This window comes from Macrotis lagotis, chromosome 7, assembly GCF_037893015.1.
Source record: "Macrotis lagotis isolate mMagLag1 chromosome 7, bilby.v1.9.chrom.fasta, whole genome shotgun sequence".
Taxonomy (NCBI): domain Eukaryota; kingdom Metazoa; phylum Chordata; class Mammalia; order Peramelemorphia; family Peramelidae; genus Macrotis; species Macrotis lagotis.
In genome coordinates, this window is record NC_133664.1 from 128,389,775 (window position 1) to 128,409,864 (window position 20,090).

At 35.8% G+C, this 20,090-nt stretch overlaps 1 long non-coding RNA gene across 1 annotated transcript; it reads left to right on the plus strand.

The window, feature by feature from the left end:
• The first annotated feature begins 1,426 nt into the window (after positions 1 to 1,426).
• Positions 1,427 to 14,685, plus strand: LOC141492996 (uncharacterized). Its single transcript, XR_012470099.1, has 3 exons — positions 1,427 to 3,950; positions 4,035 to 4,131; positions 7,880 to 14,685. It is a non-coding gene; the product is annotated as an uncharacterized LOC141492996 (long non-coding RNA).
• The last annotated feature ends 5,405 nt before the right edge of the window (positions 14,686 to 20,090 follow it).

Here is a 20,090-nt window from a genome sequence, read left to right on the forward strand (position 1 = left end):
TTGAGATAATTTTTATAAAGTGTTCATCAGATTCCAAAATGGGGGCTTTTTGGTACGTGCTTTTTTGTTTTGACTTTTTCCCCCTATGGATGAGGATAATATTGTCCATAGCTGGGCTAATACTCTCTTAACTGCTGAGAGGAGCTACTTCCATCAAGGTTGTTCATCTCACAATGTTGTTAATGTGTACATTGTTTTCTTGATCTGCTCCCCTTTGCTCAGCATCCGATCCTATAGGCCATTATATGTTTCTCTAGAGTCTGACCATTTATAGTTTCTTACAGAACAATAATATTCCATAGAATTCATATACCATAACTTGTTTAACCATTCCCCAATTGATGAGTATTCCCTCAATTTCCAATTCCTTGCCATTACAGCAAGAGCTGCTATGAATATTTTGAAACACAGGATTTTATCCTTTTTTTTTTTTATAATTTCTTCTAGATATAGGCCTAGTATTGATCTTTCTGGTCAGAGTATGAACAGTTTTTTTTTTGCTCTTTGGGCATAGGTCCATATTGTTCTCCAGAAAAGCTGGATCTGTTCACAACTCCACCAGCAATCAATGCATGAATGTCCCAATCCTCCCACAATCTCTCCAACATTGATCATTTTCCCTTTTCCTCATCTTGGCCTGGGCCCAAATTGACCACAAACAGTAGTTATGTGACTTAGGACAAGTCACAATCCCATTTGCTTCTGGCAAACCATTCCCAGTATCTTTGCCAAACAACCCTCAAATGGGGCCAGGAAGAGTTAGACAATTAAAACAACTGAACAGCAACAACTTCCTTATCAAAGATGGGTATAACAATGCCTGTAGTTCCTTTGTCCCAAGATTGTGAAACTCGAATGAAATGATATCTATAAAGCACTTTACAAACCTAAAGGTACCATGAAATGATAGTTGTTGGAGTCCCTTGTCCATGAATATTAATGGATTTTTTTAAACATGGGAACACATGTGTTAATCCCATCTCATGCATCAGAAATGACAGGTAATGAATCTTAGAGACTGTCCTGAAAAAATAGATTTATGCCTGACATTGTCCTTGCTAGCTGTGCATACCAGAAAAAGTTCTTTGGTTTGTAAATTCAATCTACCGCCAATAAGATTTATTGCTATACGTGATGATGTCTCTTAGATTCAATCTTCCCAAAGATAGTGCTAAAAAAGACCTATCCAGTTCTCCAAATACAGCATGCTAAACTAGTCCTTTCATAGTAATTATTTACTAACATTCACAGTTTGAAATCATGTTTGACATCATTAAAATATTTCTTTTTTCCCTGCTTAGTGGTCCCATTTGATTTGTATCAATATAGTTTTGTTTCCTCAACCTATCATTATACAGATATATATATATATATATATATATATATATATATATATATAAATTTTTATTGATATATGAATTGGCACTTTTAGGGAATAAAGAAAGTGTAAGTCCTGCAATGTTTTGCAACAGATAGTACCCCATTTGCCTGAAGTATATATGTGACCCTCTACTATGATAGTTTTAACATGAAATCAATCAAACTTGGATTTAGATTGTGTGCTTAAGTCATTTAAACTTTCTGAGACTTAATTCATCTAAAAATTAGGAATACCTACCATTATTTCATCTCTCCAAGCCCTGGGACAGTTAAGACTATAAATAAAAGATGAGTTGCAGTACTGCATTGGTGTAGAATTTTGAAATCAGGAATTCCTTGCATGAATGAAATCTCAGATTCAAACCCCCACAAAGAGTTGGATATTTCTAAATGTCAGAGTTAGAATGGGATCCAACCATTCATTCAAAATTCATTTATTGACTACTGTGTACTAGGTGCTGGAAAGAACTGGGGGAATCCTGAAAGATCTTGTATAGGAAGTTGTACTTGGACTGAACCTTAGGGAGATTTGGGGGATTCCAAGAGATGAGGAAAATTCATTGAAGATATGTAGAATGGCCCATGCAAACCGATGAAGGTACAAGATGCATAGCCTTGTCTTGCAGTGTTTAGAAAAACAGGCTAGTTGTGGCCCAAACCTCTACTATATGAAGTTTAATGGGCCTGGGAGAATATTCCTTATTTAAAAGGATATGGTTAGCCAAAGGGATGGTGGCTGGGGAAAATGCATTTTCTGTTAAGAATTTCTTCTCATTTTAAATAACATGTTCCTACTCTTTAATAAAGATGATGACTTATCAACTTAAAGAATCCAATCCCCAAAGTAAGCAACATTATTAAAATAATTGGATGTTAACTGTTCAGATTTTAAAAAAGCTAACAAATAGCTTAAGCTAGTAATATCTGTACTTACCTTCACCAGTTCTGTTTTTTAACCATCTCATTTAAAAATAACAACCAAGCATTTTAAATGTGTTTTTAAAGTTATCAGATTTTTAGCTTAATTATATAAAATCGTTGTGATTTAATCAATGATGTGAAGAACTAAGTTTTCAGAATTATCATCCTCATTTATTATTTTTTTTTTTAGTTTTTTTGCAAGGCAAATGGGGTCAAGTGGCTTGCCCAAGGCCACACAGCTAGGTAATTATTAAGTGTATGAGACCAGATTTGAACTCAGGTACTCCTGATTCCAGGGCTGGTGCTCTATCCACTGCACCACCTAACCGCCCCCATCCTCATTTATTATGAACCACCAAACAAAACACTAATACCAAGAAATGCAATTATTACAAATTAGATAACTTCTTTTAGTAGAACTTTAGCTTAAAATAATGATTTAAAAATAAGTCATTTTTATGGAGTACTCTCAATATGAACTGAATTTATTCTATCACAGAGAAAACTGCTAATTGTCAAATAATCATATGTAAAATAGTGTTTAGGAAATAGGCATAGTAAGTGCTGGTTATACAAATACAAAGAAAACATGATTTCATACAGTTCGCATGAATGTTAATGAAAACATTCAAATGTACTTGTTAAATTTGCAGTGTTTTAAATGTTTATCATTCCTCTAAAAATCTTCATTTTAAAAATAATTGCTGAGCTGAGCTTAATAAAAATGGCAGTTTCACTAAAAAAAAATTTTCCCTTTAAGGTTAATAAGTGTTAGTAAAAAACCAAAAAAACTTACTTATTCAAAGACTTTCATAATAGCATTTCATCCAGCTTCTAGCTCTGTAACCTTAAGCAAGTCATTTAACTTCCTTAGGCATCTGTTTCCTCATTTGTAAGATGAAGGGGTTGAATTAGATGGTCTCTGAAATTTCTCAGCTCCAGATCTAGGACCAAGAACCTTTGTAACTGATTAACCCTGGAAATAACCTAAATGTCCAAAAGGAGGAGGCAATTTAAATAGAGGGTGGCACCCCTTACACTTAAGAACAGAATCACTTTCATCAGTATCTCATCTAATCATTCAAAATGCCCAGAGCAAGGAGTCAGGAAGTCCTAGGTTTGAATCCTAATATTAGATGTGACTATGAACTTATGTCCACTTTGCCTCAGTTTCCTCCTTTGTAAAATGGAGATGTTAATAACAGTGCTTCACAAAGAACTATACACATCAGCTATATTAACTGAATAGCATTCTCAAGTTGATCAAAATTTTTTTTATTAAAGTTTAGGGTTTTAAAAAGTTCAAAATTGCACATTTCATTTATTTCCAATTTGGTGTGTTCCCCATGAATATACAGCAACAGATTTCATCTTACCTCATTTCTTCCCATATTATCTGGAGTAGGAAAGAAGCCGCGATGTTCTTTGTGCCCATGAAAGCTGGCTTTATTTGAATAGACAGCCCCTGACTCCAAAGCATGTGATAATATTTTGGCTGAATGATGCCAGGGAGTCTACATTATTGAAGGATTTCATCATCTCAGTAGCCTTCTGTCATTCAAGATTGGAACTGAAATGAGATTGAACTTTATTCTGCAACTTAAATTATTTCTGCCTGGATCAACTTTGCTACTTCACAAAAGATTTTGGTAAGTCCTTAAAAATCAATTTATCAGTCAGAGAAGAAGATACAGAATTAATTTATTTATTTATTTTCTTTGCATAATTTTCAGTGAACAGCTGCACAGTCGATTAAGAGCCTGGGAGTTCTTCCAAGAAACACAAGGACAAACTGAACACTTTAAATTCAACCTCCTGTTTTTGTTATTGGTGAGTTGGAGGGGAGGCTCTGATTTTTTTGCATCAGAGAAAAAAATAGGAAAATTCAGCTGGTTGTAGTGTTAATGCTATTGAAAGAAAGAAACTTGGGCAGTAGGGTGTGAAGGTGGTGGAGGTAATAGTCTCCCCCCCCCTTGTCTTTGCAATTAGACAGCTAATACAAAGAAACTCATATAAAATGCTTCATTGAGAGATATCATAATCACTGCTTCATTGAGAGATATCATAATCACTGCTTCAGAGCCTAAAAGAAAGTGAGCAGCTTTTTCATATTAAATTTATATGTTGGGGTGACTAGGTAGTGCAGTGGATAGAGCACTGGCCCTGGAGTCAGGAGTACCTGAGTTCAAATTCGGCCTCAGACACTTAATAATTACCTAGCTGTGTGGCCTTGGGCAAGCCACTTAACCCCATTGCCTTGGAAAAACTAATACATACATACATATATATATATATATATATGTATATATATATATATATATATATATATATATATATATATATGTATATGTTGATAGTCTATATAGCATCCTCCCGTCTATTCCCTCTGCTACCTCTTCTACTGCTGAACTGGAAAACAGCACACAGGAGAGCCTGGTTGAACTATTTCACTGAACCTAATTCAACTCCCTAAGTTGAAATTTAATCTTTCTGGCAAGAAATCAAAAGATTCTGCATTCTCTTTAGACTCATTAATGAAGAGAATAATTATGTCTCAAGCACTCAATTAGAGCATATGAGGGTTACATCACTTTATTCAGTTGGCAGGATTTTTTTTTAATCTTATTTTTTTTTGCCAATAAAGATGGTTGTAAGGTGGTTAACACAAGGAACTGATGAAAGAAGGAGATTTACCAGTTTAACCAATTTTTTTATCCAGGATACCTGGATAGGAGGCTAATTCAATAATATGAAGTTGCCTGTTGTGTGTGTGCTTAAAGATTGAAGTCTATCTAACATGCATTTTTTATATAACTACTCATTAGACACATTTAGGAAGACATTCAAGAAATATTTAATAATGCTTACTATGTGTGACACTGGGGATACAAGAACAAAGAATGAAATAAGACCAACTCTCAAGGTGATTGCATTCTAAGAAAAGACAGATATGTGTGTATATAAATTATATGCATTATGTTATCCTGTAGCATCCTGTAAAGTAAATACAGACATGCAAGATTAATTAGGGAGTGTGAGCTCTAGCAGTTGGTGAGATTAGAAGAGGCTTCATGCAAAAGATTGTGCTTGAGCAACATCTCAAAAGAAGAGAAGGGCCTCAGTGGCCTGAGGTAGGGAGGGATTGCCTTCCAGTCTGCAATTTGGGCAAATACAGAGGCAGAAACACAGGAGATGGAGTGACTTGGGAGGAGCAGAGAGAAGCCTAGTTTGGCTGGATCACACAAGGAGGGGAAGTGATGTCCAATGAGTCTGGAAAGTTGGGGCCAGGTTTGAAGGGCTTTAAGTGATAAATAGGAATTTATATTTTATCCTAGAGCAAATGTTCTTAACCTTTTTTGTGTCATGGACCCCTTTGGCAATCTAGTTAAAACCTATCGACCCTTTCTCAGAATAATTTTTTAATGTATTAATATATATATATATACACACACACACACACACACACACACACACACACACACACATATATATATATATAGTATTATAAGGAAATCAATTATATTAAAATAGCAGTTTTTAAAAAAAGTTTATAGAGGACAGGCATGATGATGCGTACCTGTAATCCCTGTTACATAAGAGAATGAAACTGAAAGATTTCTAAAGTTTGGGAATTCTTAAATCTTTGGGGGTTTTTTTAGGTTTTTGCAAGGCAATGGGGTTAAGTGACTTGCCCAAGGCAAGGCAGTTGTTAGGTGATTGAGGTCAGTTTTGAACTCAGGTCCTTCTGACTCCAGGGCCATTTAAAAATATTTTGATATACTTCTATTTAATGTTTAATTTATAATCCAATGTATTTCATTGTAGCCATTTAAAAAACATTATTCTGAGTTCTCCTTAAACTTTTTTAGATCACCAAAGTGGTTCATTGCACACACAAAATGTTAAGAGTCACTTGCATTGGGCAGCTAGGTGGTGCAGTGGATAGAGCACCAGCCCTGGAGTCAGGAGGACCTGAGTTCAGATCCAGCCTCAGACACTTAATAATTACCTGTGTTGGTCAGGTCATTTAACCCCATTGCCTTGCAAAAACCAAAATAAATAAATAAATAAATAAGAACCACTTATATAAGCTGTCTTCCTTAAAGTCTTCTTTAGTGGTCAGAATATATAATCAAGCTAAAGGAGAATGATGTGGCTTCAATTCAGCAGAAATTCATTAAGAACCTATTATGTACCAAACAATAAAGCTACAAAGACAAAAATGAAATTTTCCTTCACTCCTCACTTATTGTCTACTAGAGAAATGCAAGGTGTATCTATATAAATATCAAATAATTTCTACAGGGAAAAAAGTGTTAATGAGGGAGCTAAGGAAAGGCATTGTAGAGTAAGTGTCACCTAAATTGCACTTTGAATGAAGTTGAGATTCTGTGATTTGGGGATCAAGTCAATAATCATTTATCAAAGGTCTAATCTGTGTGATTAAGTGCTGAGGATACAAAGAAAAGACATCCAGGAGTTTACAGTCTAATGGGAAAGACGACTTGCAAAAATAAAAATCTATGTCTAGCCAGATAGATATAGGATAAATAGCCAGATAGATATAGGAAGATATTAGCATTCATTGGGATTGGGAAAGGTCTCCAGAAGAACATGAGACTTTAATTGAAACTTGAAAGAAATTAGGGAAACCAGGAAAACAGATAAAAAGGGAAAGAATTCTAGACATGGGGTGTGAAAAGCAAATGAAAATTTGAGAGGATCAAGGAGACCAGTGTCATTTGAATCTCAGGACAGGGAGGGGAGTAAGATGTGATAAGATTGGGAAAGTTGGGAAAGATCAGGTTATGACAGACCTTAAAAGCTATGCAGAGGATTTTATATTTGATCCTGTAGAGAATAGGGAAGCATTGGAGTTTATTGCCTGGTCAGAGCTGACTTAAGGAATATCACTTTGATAGCTGAATGGAGGATCTGAATGGGGGAGACTTGAGGTAGGCTAATACTCTGTCAGGTTATCACAGTAGTCCAGAGTTGTGGCAGCATCAGGGGAAATTAGTGAGGGATGTTAAAGATACAGAGGCGCCACATTCCAGCCAGGCAGGACCACTTTGCTATGTGTAGGCTGGGGAGAGAGAAATAGAATACTGAGTAGAGATGATAGCAGAAGTAAGGAAAACAATTGATTAGGTGATGCGAGAGCAATGTCTTATCTAAACAAGATCTCTCCCTCTCTATACCCAGTTTGGCAGTTATTTTCCTTTGGGGAAATAGGAAATGGGAAATATTTTGTTGAGAAACTAGTGTGGAGTCTTCCAGCTTCTACTGAGAGTTAAGTGAGGTGAGCCAGAACAACCAATGAAAAAAAGGGCTGAGGAAGCCTCAGCAGTTATAAGTGATATTCATGGACAGGACTAGAAATGTGGTAAACTATTAAAAACAGCTAGATACTCAAGGGTCTGCTGACTGATTGAAAGTCTAATTTCAAGGGGAGATGTTCATTTTAAATTGACGTATAAGCAACCTCTAAGGTACAGAGGGAATGAAGAAATACTTTCAGAGATTTTGTCCATATTGTGGATATTTGTGCATATTTCCACAGCTGTTTCTCTTACAGCTGGGAGGAAAGAACATCCGACATGAAATACAGGACATGAACAAATCTCAAGACTTTCTCTGGGAATCAAACCATAGCCAACACAGGATTTGACAAAGGAATCCATGGGAAATGTTATTGCTGCTGGAGGGATTTGATGCCTCATTACCCACTCCTTCTGGAATGACTGGCTTGACTAAATATGCACCTTGACATGGTAATAGAGCACTGTAAATTATTCCCTTGGAACTACTTTGTCTTTTTTTTTTCCTGGAAGAGCAGGTTCTCTGTGTGTTTTCGGGGAATGAGATGTTGGAGGAAGGAGAGGGGAGTGATAATGGAAGGCAATATGATATACAGCAATACAGCAACTGTACTGTAAAAGTCCAAATAATCATAAAAATTACATCCACTATCATATTTTTAAATTTTATTTTATTTTTCCAGTTACATGCAAAGGTAGTTTTCAGCATTCAACCATTTGCAAGTTTATGAATTCCATATTTTTATACCACCTTCCTTTCCCAATGGCAGTGAACAAACTGGTAAAACTTGTACATGTACAATTGTGTTTAATATATTTCCACATTAATCATGTTTTGAAAGAGAAATAAGAACTAAGGAGGGAAAAAGAACATGAGAAAGGAAGAAAAAAAACATTAAAAGGTTTAAAACATTGAACTAGTATGTTTTGCTCTGCATTCATGCTCCATAGTTTTTTCCTCTGGATGTGGATGGCATTTACCATAACGGTTCTCTCAGGATTGTCCTTGCTCTCTGAACTGCTGAGAGGAGCTGTGTCCATCTTAGTTGATCATTTCCTGGTGTTGTTGTTAATGTGCTCAATGTTCTCTTGGTTCTGCTCCCATCACTTAGCATCAGTTCATGCAAGTCTTTCCAAGGCTTCTTTAAAATCCTGTTGCTCATGATTTCTTACATAACAGTAGTACTCCATAGCATTCACATACCACAACTTGTTCAGAAGTTAATGGGCATCCCCTCGATTTTCAATTCTTGGCCCCTGCAAAAAAGCACTGCTATAAATATTTTTGAACATGTGTGACTTTTCCCATTTTTCATAATCTCTTTGGGATATAGACCTAGTGCCACTATAATATTAAGATTCTAAATTCTTCATATAGTTTCTCTTTCTTATTTCTAGGATCTTAAAACCTGTTATGGGTTCACTTCTATTCAGATTAATACTCTGTGCCCTTATTCCCACCCTGAATTCTTCCTGGAAAAAGGAACCATATTTAAAATCAATTATACAATACCCCAATGAATTGGTGAAGAGAGCATATATGTGAAACAAAAGTAAAGAACAAAATCAGGAAAACATATTAACAACATAATTCTCCACACCTATAGCCCAGACCAAACCATCTCCCAACATCCAGAGTTGAAAGTTGAAAGCCCTTCCCAACAGTGCTCAAATCAGAGATCTGGGTAGAGTGAGTTAGTAAGTTGTCTCTCGGATGATTATCCTTGTGTTAGAGCCATTGTTGATACTTATTACAGGAGTATTGAACAATCAGAAATATGTTCCCTTTGCTGCCTTCTGGTAATAGAGGGGCCAGAGAGTGTTGCTTGGATGAGGTTGCCAACCATGTAGTACAGGCTCTTCTGAATCAAAAGGACTTTCTGGAAGAATGCCAGAGTACAACCACATTAAATCCTAAGTCATACAGGTGAAGAAGCAATGAAACTTCTTAAAGATACCAGCACTGCTGCCTTAGTACCTCACACCCAACCTTTGTATAAGGCTGAAGCAGGAATCCCCAAATCCCCAAAACCATTGACAGGCAGAGGTGGGCTGCATCTCCATTTCACACATTCTTGGGTCTACTGTGAGTCTTGTGAGAAAAATGGTGGAGCACACACACACATACACACAACAATAATCTGTAGGGGAAAGCATCAAGATATCATAAGAAATAGTGGCAAAGAAAGGGTTGGTAACAATTCTAAAATCGTCCCAATGATGTTTCTCTCACAGGAAGTGTGGCCTCATTCACTTCACTACTGTAAGAACCTAAAGACTGGAGTCAGTGTTCTTTCTAATGTGGCTCATCTTCCTCTTGATACCTTTGACTATCTTCACAGGGAACAGAATGAAGACTTAGAATCTGTATTCTAACTCTTTGGACTTTAACTTGCAAGCATTTGCCCATGGGTACCCTAGGAAATATCTTGTCTTTTCTTTTTCTTCTTGATTTTCTACCCATCCTTGAAAGTCCAACAAAATAAATTCAGCCCCTTCAATTTGTATTCACCTTACATCTTGGATCATTTTGTTTAGTAATTTTCTAAAGTGCTTACCACATAATGGTCTGCATTGAAATTATCCATGCTTGTGTCGTAACTCCCTAATAAATTTCAAATCTCATGAAGATAGAAACTGACTTTTCTAAACTTTGTGTTACCTGTAACACACCTAACAAAAACACACCCGACCCACCTAACAAATGTGAATGAGATTGTACCCTTTCCTCTGGTCCTTCCCTCTTTCAAAAGGACTTCTTCCCACTTAGGAGCAGAGTCAGCAGAACATGAGAGAGCAATCAGTAGCAGCCAAGTCGGAACAAGGAAAGGGCAAAGTATAAGACAGATAATAAAAGGGTGTGTTTGTCTAAGTATCATTATACCCATGTTCCTCTGTCATTTGGGTGTGATCTCTGCTTCCTTTTCAGTTGTATGATACTTGGGGAAGGGTAGAAGGGATAGGTGGCTACAGATAGTGAGGGCTTGGTGAGAATTCAGACTCTTATGTGACTATTAGTAATGCTTCTTTTAGTATTTTACCTTTATTTATTTGTTTATTGTTTTTGCAAGGCAATGGGGACAAGTGAACAGCTGGGTAATTATTAGGTGTCTGAGACTGGATTTGAACTCAAGTCCACCTGACTCCAGGGCTGGTGCTCTATCCACTGTGCAACCTAACTGCCCCTAGATCACCTTTAAACATAGGCTCTTCCTTTATTTTTTTTAGGATCTGGGGTTCTATTAATCATGGAGAGTATCCATAGAAGTGCCACAGCAAGTTGAATTCCACCTCACACTTAATCTCTCTGGTTCTCAGTTTCCTCATGTGTAAAATGATGAGTTCTAAAGTCTCTTCCAGTTCTTCATCTCTAACCCTTCTTTTCACCCTGAGCTTGAAGTCATAATGGCCTTCTGGGGGCCAGGATAGCATTCTCTCCTTTTTCTCTCCACTTAGAGGATCACTGTTCTGTCACTCTTAAGTAGGATTCAAATCCAAGTTCTCCTTACTCTAAGTCTAGGACTAGTTTTGTTGCAATGGGTGAATGGCATGACTTAATTTAAAAAACTCCCAAAGCTTATTTAAGTCAGTCTCACATCAGAATAGCTGATATAATAAAAACCAGACCAAAAAACCAGACTACCTCCTATTTCAATTTTTTTGATGTATATGCATTAGCATATACTGCTCATTAGAGCAGTAAAATGGCCAAGAATTAAGGAGAGATGAGGATGAATAGGGAGGAAGGTATAAGTTGTGTATACTACTTTACAAACTGATATAATCTACTTTTGATTATTAAATATTGATTCTAAAGACACTCATTAAAAGCCAAGGAGCATAGTACCAGTACTACTATAACCAGGTCATGCACCTACAGAAATCATAATGACCAGACAAAAGTATCATTTTGGGGAAGGGATGGGCACCAGGAATATGAGTGAATGAGATAACGTATGAAATCATTTGGAGGAATCAAAGTTTGTATCTACAGATAATACTGGAACAGTTGTCTAGCTTCAGAAACAGACTATTTTTTGGAAAAGAGGATGAAGGCATTTTAAAAATAAGGAACCTGGGAGTCACACTGTTATGCCATCCTTTCCCTGCTCTAAGATCTTTCCTTGGAAAGCCATTTTTCCATGGAAAGAATCCTTTGCAAAGTAGCCAGATGGACTTAAGACATTAATCATCACTTCTCTTCAACTTGAGGAAGCATCAGTTTTTCTACAAAAATAGACCCGAAGGCTCCTAGGGAAATATTGTCCATTCTCCTATTTCTATGTTTTCAAAAACAGCAACAACTCAAAAGAAAAAAAAAGCATTACAGCATTAGTGCTCAAGGGGCACCACAATAGAAGCTAATGGCTGCATTCTATTTTATGAAGGCAAATGATGGGTTTAGGACAATGGGAGACATAGAAGTGCTCAATCACTAGATTGCCTGGAGAAAAGGTTATTTTCATTATTTCACCAAACAACTGCAATAAAAATCCAGAGATAGTTTCCTTGGAAAAAAATTTTTGGAAATTGACTTGATAAAATGTTTAACAAATGTTCCAGAATGATTCCTCATGGGAAACATCTCATGAAATGTACTTAGCCTTGAAGTAGGCTAAGCCTGAGTCTATAATTTCCTTCAAGACAGCCTAAGGATATTGAATTATCTCATACATTTGGCAAGCTAAAGGTGACTTTTAACTCATGCATTAGGAAAATGTTAAGGAACTAACTTGTTGATGTTAATAAATGCTTAGAAATGAAATAATATGCATTAAGTTTTGTAAACCTTTTGCTATTATTAATAGCTCCTTCACAAGAATTATTCCATGAAACAGTATAGTACTTAGACTAAATTTATCCTTAGCTCTGAAGTTGGCTAAAGCTAATGAATTATTAGATTGTTCAAAGCCCAGAAAGGTTGCTGCTAGCCATATACCCATAATAAAGGAAGGGATTTTGGAACAAAGGATTGAGGTGGAGGGGACCTTCATGCCTTCCTCCACTCTATGATGCTCCACATGGAAATAATTTCACCTTGCTTTTCCCTTTCATTTGAATGGGAGACTCGAAGGATTGAGGAAAATGGAATCTCTATATCAGCTCTTGGTGGTTTGGTGAAAGGCAGCTTCTAAAAATTATTTTAAAGAGGAGCTTACCTATAATCAGTAATGGCTCAAAGTTAAAAAAGCTATTTTAACCCTTCTTCACATAGTGGTTCAGGACAAAGATATCCTTTCTCATGAGTAGAAGAATATGTAAAAAAACAGATGACTATGGACTCTGTTGAACTTACTGTTCTAAGTTTCAAAAGAGTTGACTGCTGGAAGCTCAGACTCTCTGGAAGAGAAGCTGCACCATAGTTAAGACTATCGGAACCAACAGATTCTTTTCATGATGGATAGAAGGCAGCTAATGGTATCTTGCTAGCTTAAAGCTCAAGAGGGTGAGAATTGCAGTTGCATCCCTGAAGAATGAGAGCAAAGAGAAGCTTTGCGGTGACTTGCTCAATAGGATACTGTCCAATAAATAACTACATAAGATCAGCAAAAAGCAATGGTCTGAAACAACTGTACATTATCCCTAATGGAAGTGGTGTCATGACATCATCAGATTATACCGACATCAGGATATATTGATATTGGCAGCCTTTCAATAGCAGAGTTATGAATTGCTCCTCAAATGCCTGTGTCTAAGCCACACACATTCCTTACATTTATTCTCTCTCCATACCTATTCTTTAGTGTATCCAGTCTTCCTATTGATGGACATTATGTAGATGTGAGTGTGCTATTGGTTTATGAGCTGTAGGGAGGATAGTTTACTGCTACTTTTCTTGTCATGGGGTAACTAGGTGACTTAATGGATAGAGTACCAGACCTGGAATCAGGAAAACTCATCTTCCTGAGTTCAAATTTTACCTAAGACATTCACTAGCTGAGTGTCATTGGACAAGTCACTTAACCCTGTTTCCTTCAGTTCCTCATCTATAAAATGAATTGGAGAAGTAGCAATCCACACTAGTGTCTTTGCCAGCAAAACCCCAAATAGGGTTATAAAGAAGTGGACAAAATGGAAGCACTACTGAACAGCAATAACTTTTCCTGCCATACGATTTCATAAAATGCCTTTATTTTTAATTGTTTGTGCCCTCTAGCTAGACAGTAAAAGGAGATATCTTCAAAAGGTACATGAACCATGGTTTTGAAAGTATTTTGTACCTGTAATAACTTGTCTGAGAAAGTCATGTGACTAGAAGTGTTCCCCCAAATGCTACATATATTTGGAGCCTTAAAGTTAACTTTTAACTCATTCACTTCATTCATAAGAGAGAAAAATGAAATCATAATTTTAATGCCTGCATGTCAGTTTCTTGAAACCGAATTGTGCTACTGGTTGATTCTAAGCTTTAAGCTTATTTTCAAAAGGTATAGATGTCCTCATGGAGAGCTCATTGGAAACTGTTGGCAGCAGCCTCAGAAAGGCAAATAGGGTGTCAGCTAATGATACCTCCCTTCTCACTTATGTCACATTTTCAGTTGCCACCTGGCTTTCTTACAGTCTCTTCTGTTCACCCATATAAACTCACCTGCTGACACTGGTAAGGAGAGAGCTACTGTAAGATTGGAGTTTAACTTCTAGAAAGATATTAACAATCAAGTATAAATAAATGTCATTAACTTCATGACTCTCCTAGTTTAGTATGGGGTAAAAATAAACCACATTTCATCTTCCTAATTCTTATCTACAAGTGTTCTTCTAGGCCAATACTTTCTGGAAAATTATTTTATGTGTTTAGTTGAAGTGTACTGGTTTCTTACCTAGACTGTTTATCTGATTCTGCTTTGGTGCAATGCAAAGTTATTACATAAAATTTATTATATTTGGCTGATAGAAATCATACAGAAAGCAATAAATTCCAGATCTTGCTTAAAAATTGTAACCTAAGGTTTCTTATGATCATTTGTTATTGTCTTTATGTAACAAGTAGTTATCAATGTAAGGTGTCTGACATGAATGGATTATCATCAATGAATAGAGAGGGAAGGATAGCAGTTTATATAACTGGGGGGGGAGCAGGAGGTGGAGAGAGAGAGAGAGAGAGAGAGAGAGAGAGAGAGAGAGAGAGAGAGAGAGAGAGAGAGTTCCAAAGAAGTTATTCCAGGACTTGGCATGTTATAACATGCTCACACAATTCTATGGGTATGATTCTTAGCTTCATAATCTACCCATCAGGGAAATTGAGGGATCAGGGAAGCTCCAAGAAGCTGAAGAACTAGGTGTGTTATAGAAGGGGTGAGATGTCATTCAGGTATATATGACTGGAGCAAGGAACAAGGTAGAAGAGAGCAGGAAAAGGGCTTTTTGGAGTAGTCTCTAGGAAGTAGAACAGTGGAAAGAAAATTGGTTTTGTAGTCAAAGAAGCCGGGTTCCAATTCCACCTCTAATACTTATTACCTTAGGACCTTGGGCAAGACATTTCCTGGGCCTCAGTCTACTCATGTATAAAATGAGGTTAGACTGGATGTCTATGGATCTATGACACTGTTGTAGGGTATGTGCCTACACGGTATGCCAATGTATTTTCTGTGTCTACAAAGATCTGTTTAGAAGTAACTCAAAGGGAAGAATGAATAGGTGTCTCCTCCACCCACTCTTCTCCAAGGAAGATTTTGATTCCTGCCAAGAGGAGAGTAAGAGATTGGGTCATGAGGCTGGACAATTTGCTCTTTTCAAAAAGGGTTTATCAGGCTAGAATTATATCTTTCCAGTTCTCTAAATATTGTTAATCTAGAGAAATAGTTCTTAGGTTCAAGTCATTCTCTTGATTGCTGGCCCTTTAATAGAGAGTGAGTGTCTCACTCTATATATCCAACGGTTTGACTCTTCTGACCGAATGCCTTAAAGACAATCAGACATATCAAAAAGAAAACAAATCATTTATCCAATCTTATAACAAACAGAAATTAGAAGGATTATATAGTTATATAGAATTATTTATAATTCATAGAGTGAATGAACTCTCAGGAAGTTCCACTATTAATTAGGTAGAGTCCCAGATCAGACTCGAGTGAATTTCTCCAAAGTCTCTAATGTGATAAGCCACTGAGAGGAACACGAATGAAGTGCTGGCTTTCTACCTCTCAGCTTCTTCTCAGAATCTTTCTTTCCCTTCAATGACCTTTTCCTGAAGAGAATCTGGAACTGGGTTTCTCTTCTCTCAAAGTTGAAAGCCAAAAGCACCAGGACCTCTCTTTTCCCAAGCTGTTGCCAACCCACCCCTTTGCCTTTCATGTTAGCATAAAACATTGAGTAATTCCTTATTTTCAACCAATAAGAAGAGAGTCTTATGTAAATACACTTGAGCCAAATTATGGCATCATATGATGAAATCTTCAGAAGCAGATTTTCCAGATTACAATATGCGTGTAGGATATCAATAAGTCTGTTTTCCCCTATCATAAGCACTATCTGTTTTTTTTAAAAAAAATACAGTTTTTAAAAAACATGCAGTTTTTTTTAAAATGCAATTGATGATTGATGTTTTCTATCCAAGCATATCAAGTGTGGAGTCTGATGAAAATGATAGAGTTCAAATAAAGGTTCAGATAAATTCAACAGAATTAAAATACATTCATAATGAATTTTATTTAAAGCATGCAAGAAAGAGTTTTAGGAAACTGGTTTTAAAAACTGTCCTTTGATGTCCAACATCCTTGATGTCCATAGTTTCACCAGATGTCCAAAGGAGTACATGATACACAAAAAAAGACACTTGGGCCTAGGCAGACATTTAAAGCCTACCTTGCCAAATATTTCAAATATTTCTCCCTTTCATATATTCTCTGTTATAACTAAGCACACCTATTTAACTGTTCCCTGAACTTTGCATTTCATTTCCAGTCTTCATATCTTTTTGTTCCACTCTCCCCCCAAAGCCAAAGCCAGAGTGTGGAATGCACTTCTTCCTAGATTCAGTCTCTTAGAATCCTTAACTCTCCTCAGAACACAATTTCTTTGTTAACTCTAATCAGAAATCATTCCTTCCCCCTGCCCGCCAAAGTCACTGGTAGTCTCTCCAGGGTCAAATTATTTTGTTCTTAATTTTTGGTATGAATTCTGCATTCCCTTCCCTAGTAGGAAAAAAGTTCCTTTGAGTTATGTCTATAGAGCTCCAGGACCTAGGACAGAGCCTAATCCATTGCCAGCTCTTCATAAATTCTTATTGAATCAGTGAATGAACAGCAGATGCTCGAATAATATAAGTAACTTTCTGTATTCAACAACTATATGTTTTAATGATATCATTAATTTTCAATTATGCTCTTCCCTCAACTCAGTGTCTCCCTTTTAATAAAGATTTCATTTTATGAATATGAATTGAGTAACTTCTGTATTTAAGATACCATGGTAACTACCAAAAAATGAGTGAGACAGCCACTGATCTCAAGGAGCTTTCAAAAGAGGAAGGAGAGATTATATAGAATACAAAATGCCAACTAGGAACAGGAGGATAATTCTAACAATAAAGGTTTCATTTAAACTGGAACTTGAAGAATGGGGTTAGAGCAAGAGAAGCACAGGATCATTCCAAAAGAACTGAACAGAATTAGCTAAAGCACTGAGGCAAGAGAGTTCAAGGTTTATTTATGGATCAGGATCCAAAGTTATTAGAATTTGAATCAATCACATGACATATGAAGCCTTCAAATTGTCAAATAACTCCCAAAGCAGTTTTGGTGATATCCCCTGATTTCCTGGGGAGTATACAATGTACATAAAAAAATATAAAACTCCAGCTTTCACTGAGGTTGTCATATGAATATTTAATAATAAATATTTTTTGAACTGTTCTTTAGCATTTAAAAAATTCCCCAGATATAAGAGCTAAAAATCCTAATGATCTTAAATTGTCTTAAATTATCCCCATCTACCCCCACCACACACACACACACACATACCCCAGCCATACAGCATTCCTCTGGCTTTTTGCAAATGGGTAATTTTTTTTAGTGATTTTTGTTACAATTTGAGTCCTGAGTCACCTTCCTCCTCTGTATTAGAGAAGATCAATATTTGATGTAGATCATATATGTGAAGCCATGCAATGCATACATCCATATATCAGTTCTTTCTTTGGAGGTGGAAAGCATCTTCCTTCATTAATTTGTTATAGTTGATTCAAGTGATCATATTATTCAAAATAGCTTGATCATTCACAGTTACTCTTTGAACAATACTGCTGTTACTGTATGCAATTTTTTCTTGGTTCTGCTTGTTTTACTCTTCATTGTTTCATGCTAGTCTTTTCATGTTTTTCTAAATCCAACCTGCTTGCCATTTTTTATAGTTAAGTATTATTCCATTACAGTCATATACTACAATTTCTTCAATCATTTTCCAATTCTTTATCACCACAAAGAAAGCTGTTATAAATGTTTTTGAATATATATGTTATTTTCCTTTTCCCCCTCCCCAAAACCCTCTTCACCTCAGGAAACAGATCTTATAATAGTATGGCTGGGTCAAGGTTATGCACAATTTTATTAATTTTTTGGCATAATTTCAAATTTTTCTCCAAAATTATTTTTTGGGATCAGTTCAGAATTCCCCCAACAGCCTATTAATGCTCTAATTTTTCCACACCCCATCTAATGTTTGTCATTTTTCCCTTGTGATAAATGAAAAACCCATGAGTTTCTGAGTAATTAATGATCAATTTATTAATTAGACTAGTTAATAATCAAAAATTGGTCAGTGGTTTCTCTCATAATTAAAAAATGGAGACACTGAATCCTTAAATATTGTTTTGAAGTGGAAACCAACCCTGATTGTTGAACTTTTAAATGAGGAGATAGACTAAAAGTTTTCCTCTCTGCTGAGGACATGATTATCATAAGATTCAGCAGTCTCTAGGATTTGGGGCAGGGGAATCCATCTTCATTCAGACCACTCTCGTCTTCTTCATAAGCTGGGTCACCCTAAACTCTAATAGAGAGGTACAAGGGAATGGTTTGCTTACTTCATACAGAAGTAGGGTCTTTTAGTTCTGTGGGGTCCTGCCCAAGAGAGAGGAGCATATACCCCAGGGCAATTTCCTTCATCAGTCATGCTCTTTAGAAGCTGACTGATTCAACTATAGGGGTTGGTCCCTGAATGAGGAAATAAAAAGATCCTATTTCTCTCACCTTTCTCTCATTTTAACCAATCTGATGGGTGTGAGATGGTATCTCACAGTTATTTTAATTTGTCTTTCTCTAATCGATAATGACTAAAAATATTTTTTTCATATCATTATATATGGCTTTGATTTCTTCTCCCAAAACCAGCCTATTCATATCTTTTGACCATTTATCAATTGAGGAATGACTTATTGGCTTATAAATTTGACTCAATTCTCTATATATTTGAGATATAAAGTCTTTATCTAAGGAAGTGCTATGAATATTTTCCCTAAATTTTCTACATTCCTTCTAATCTTGGCTACATTGGTTTTATTTGTACAAAACCTTTTTTTTATTTTAATGTAATTAAAATTATTCATTTTACATACCACAATGCTCCCTACTCTTATTTATTCATATTTTTCTCTCATCCATAAATTTGATAGGTAATATTGTTGTCAGAGAATTCTCTAGTTTCTCATGAAGAATTCACAACTCTGACCCTGGAGGACAGGTGTTAAAAATACCCCAACAGATTTATTAAAAGTCATTACAGCATAAATGAAAGAAAGAGATAGTTAAGAGTACTTTAAAGGTCGTGTGATTTTGGGCAGTTTAACCAGGAAGGCCAGTGACTGATTGACTAGAGCATTAGGATATTAGAGCTCATAAGATTAAGAGATAATTAAAATTCTTTAAAGGCCACGTGGTTTTAGTTGAAATTTTAGGATTTTTCCAAGTATAACCATCACATCACCTACAAAAGGGATAGTTTTATTTCCTCATTGTTGATTTTGATTCCTTCAGTTTCTTTTTCTTCTCTTAATGCTATTGCTTATGTTTCTAGTACAATATTAAATAATATTAGTGATAATAGGCATCCTTATTTGACTTCTGATCTTATTCAAAAGGTTTCTAGCTTATCCCCATTACAGATAATGCTTGCTACTAGTTTTAGATAGATGTTTCTTATCATTTTAAGGAAAAATTCATTTATACCTATGCTTTCAAGAATTTTTTCAAATATGGAAGTGTATTATATTTTGTCAAAAGCTTTTTCTGTATCTATTGATATAATCAGATGGTTTTTTATTGATTATTATTTAATAATTTTCCTTATATTGAACATCCCTGCATTCCTGGTATAAATCTCACTTGGTCACAGTGTATGAACTTTGTATAAATATTTGTAATTTTGTAAAAATTTAATAAATAAATGTATAAATATTAATATAAATATTGCTGTAGTCTCCCAGCTAGTATTTTATTTGGGATTTTCATATCAATATTCATTAGGAGACAG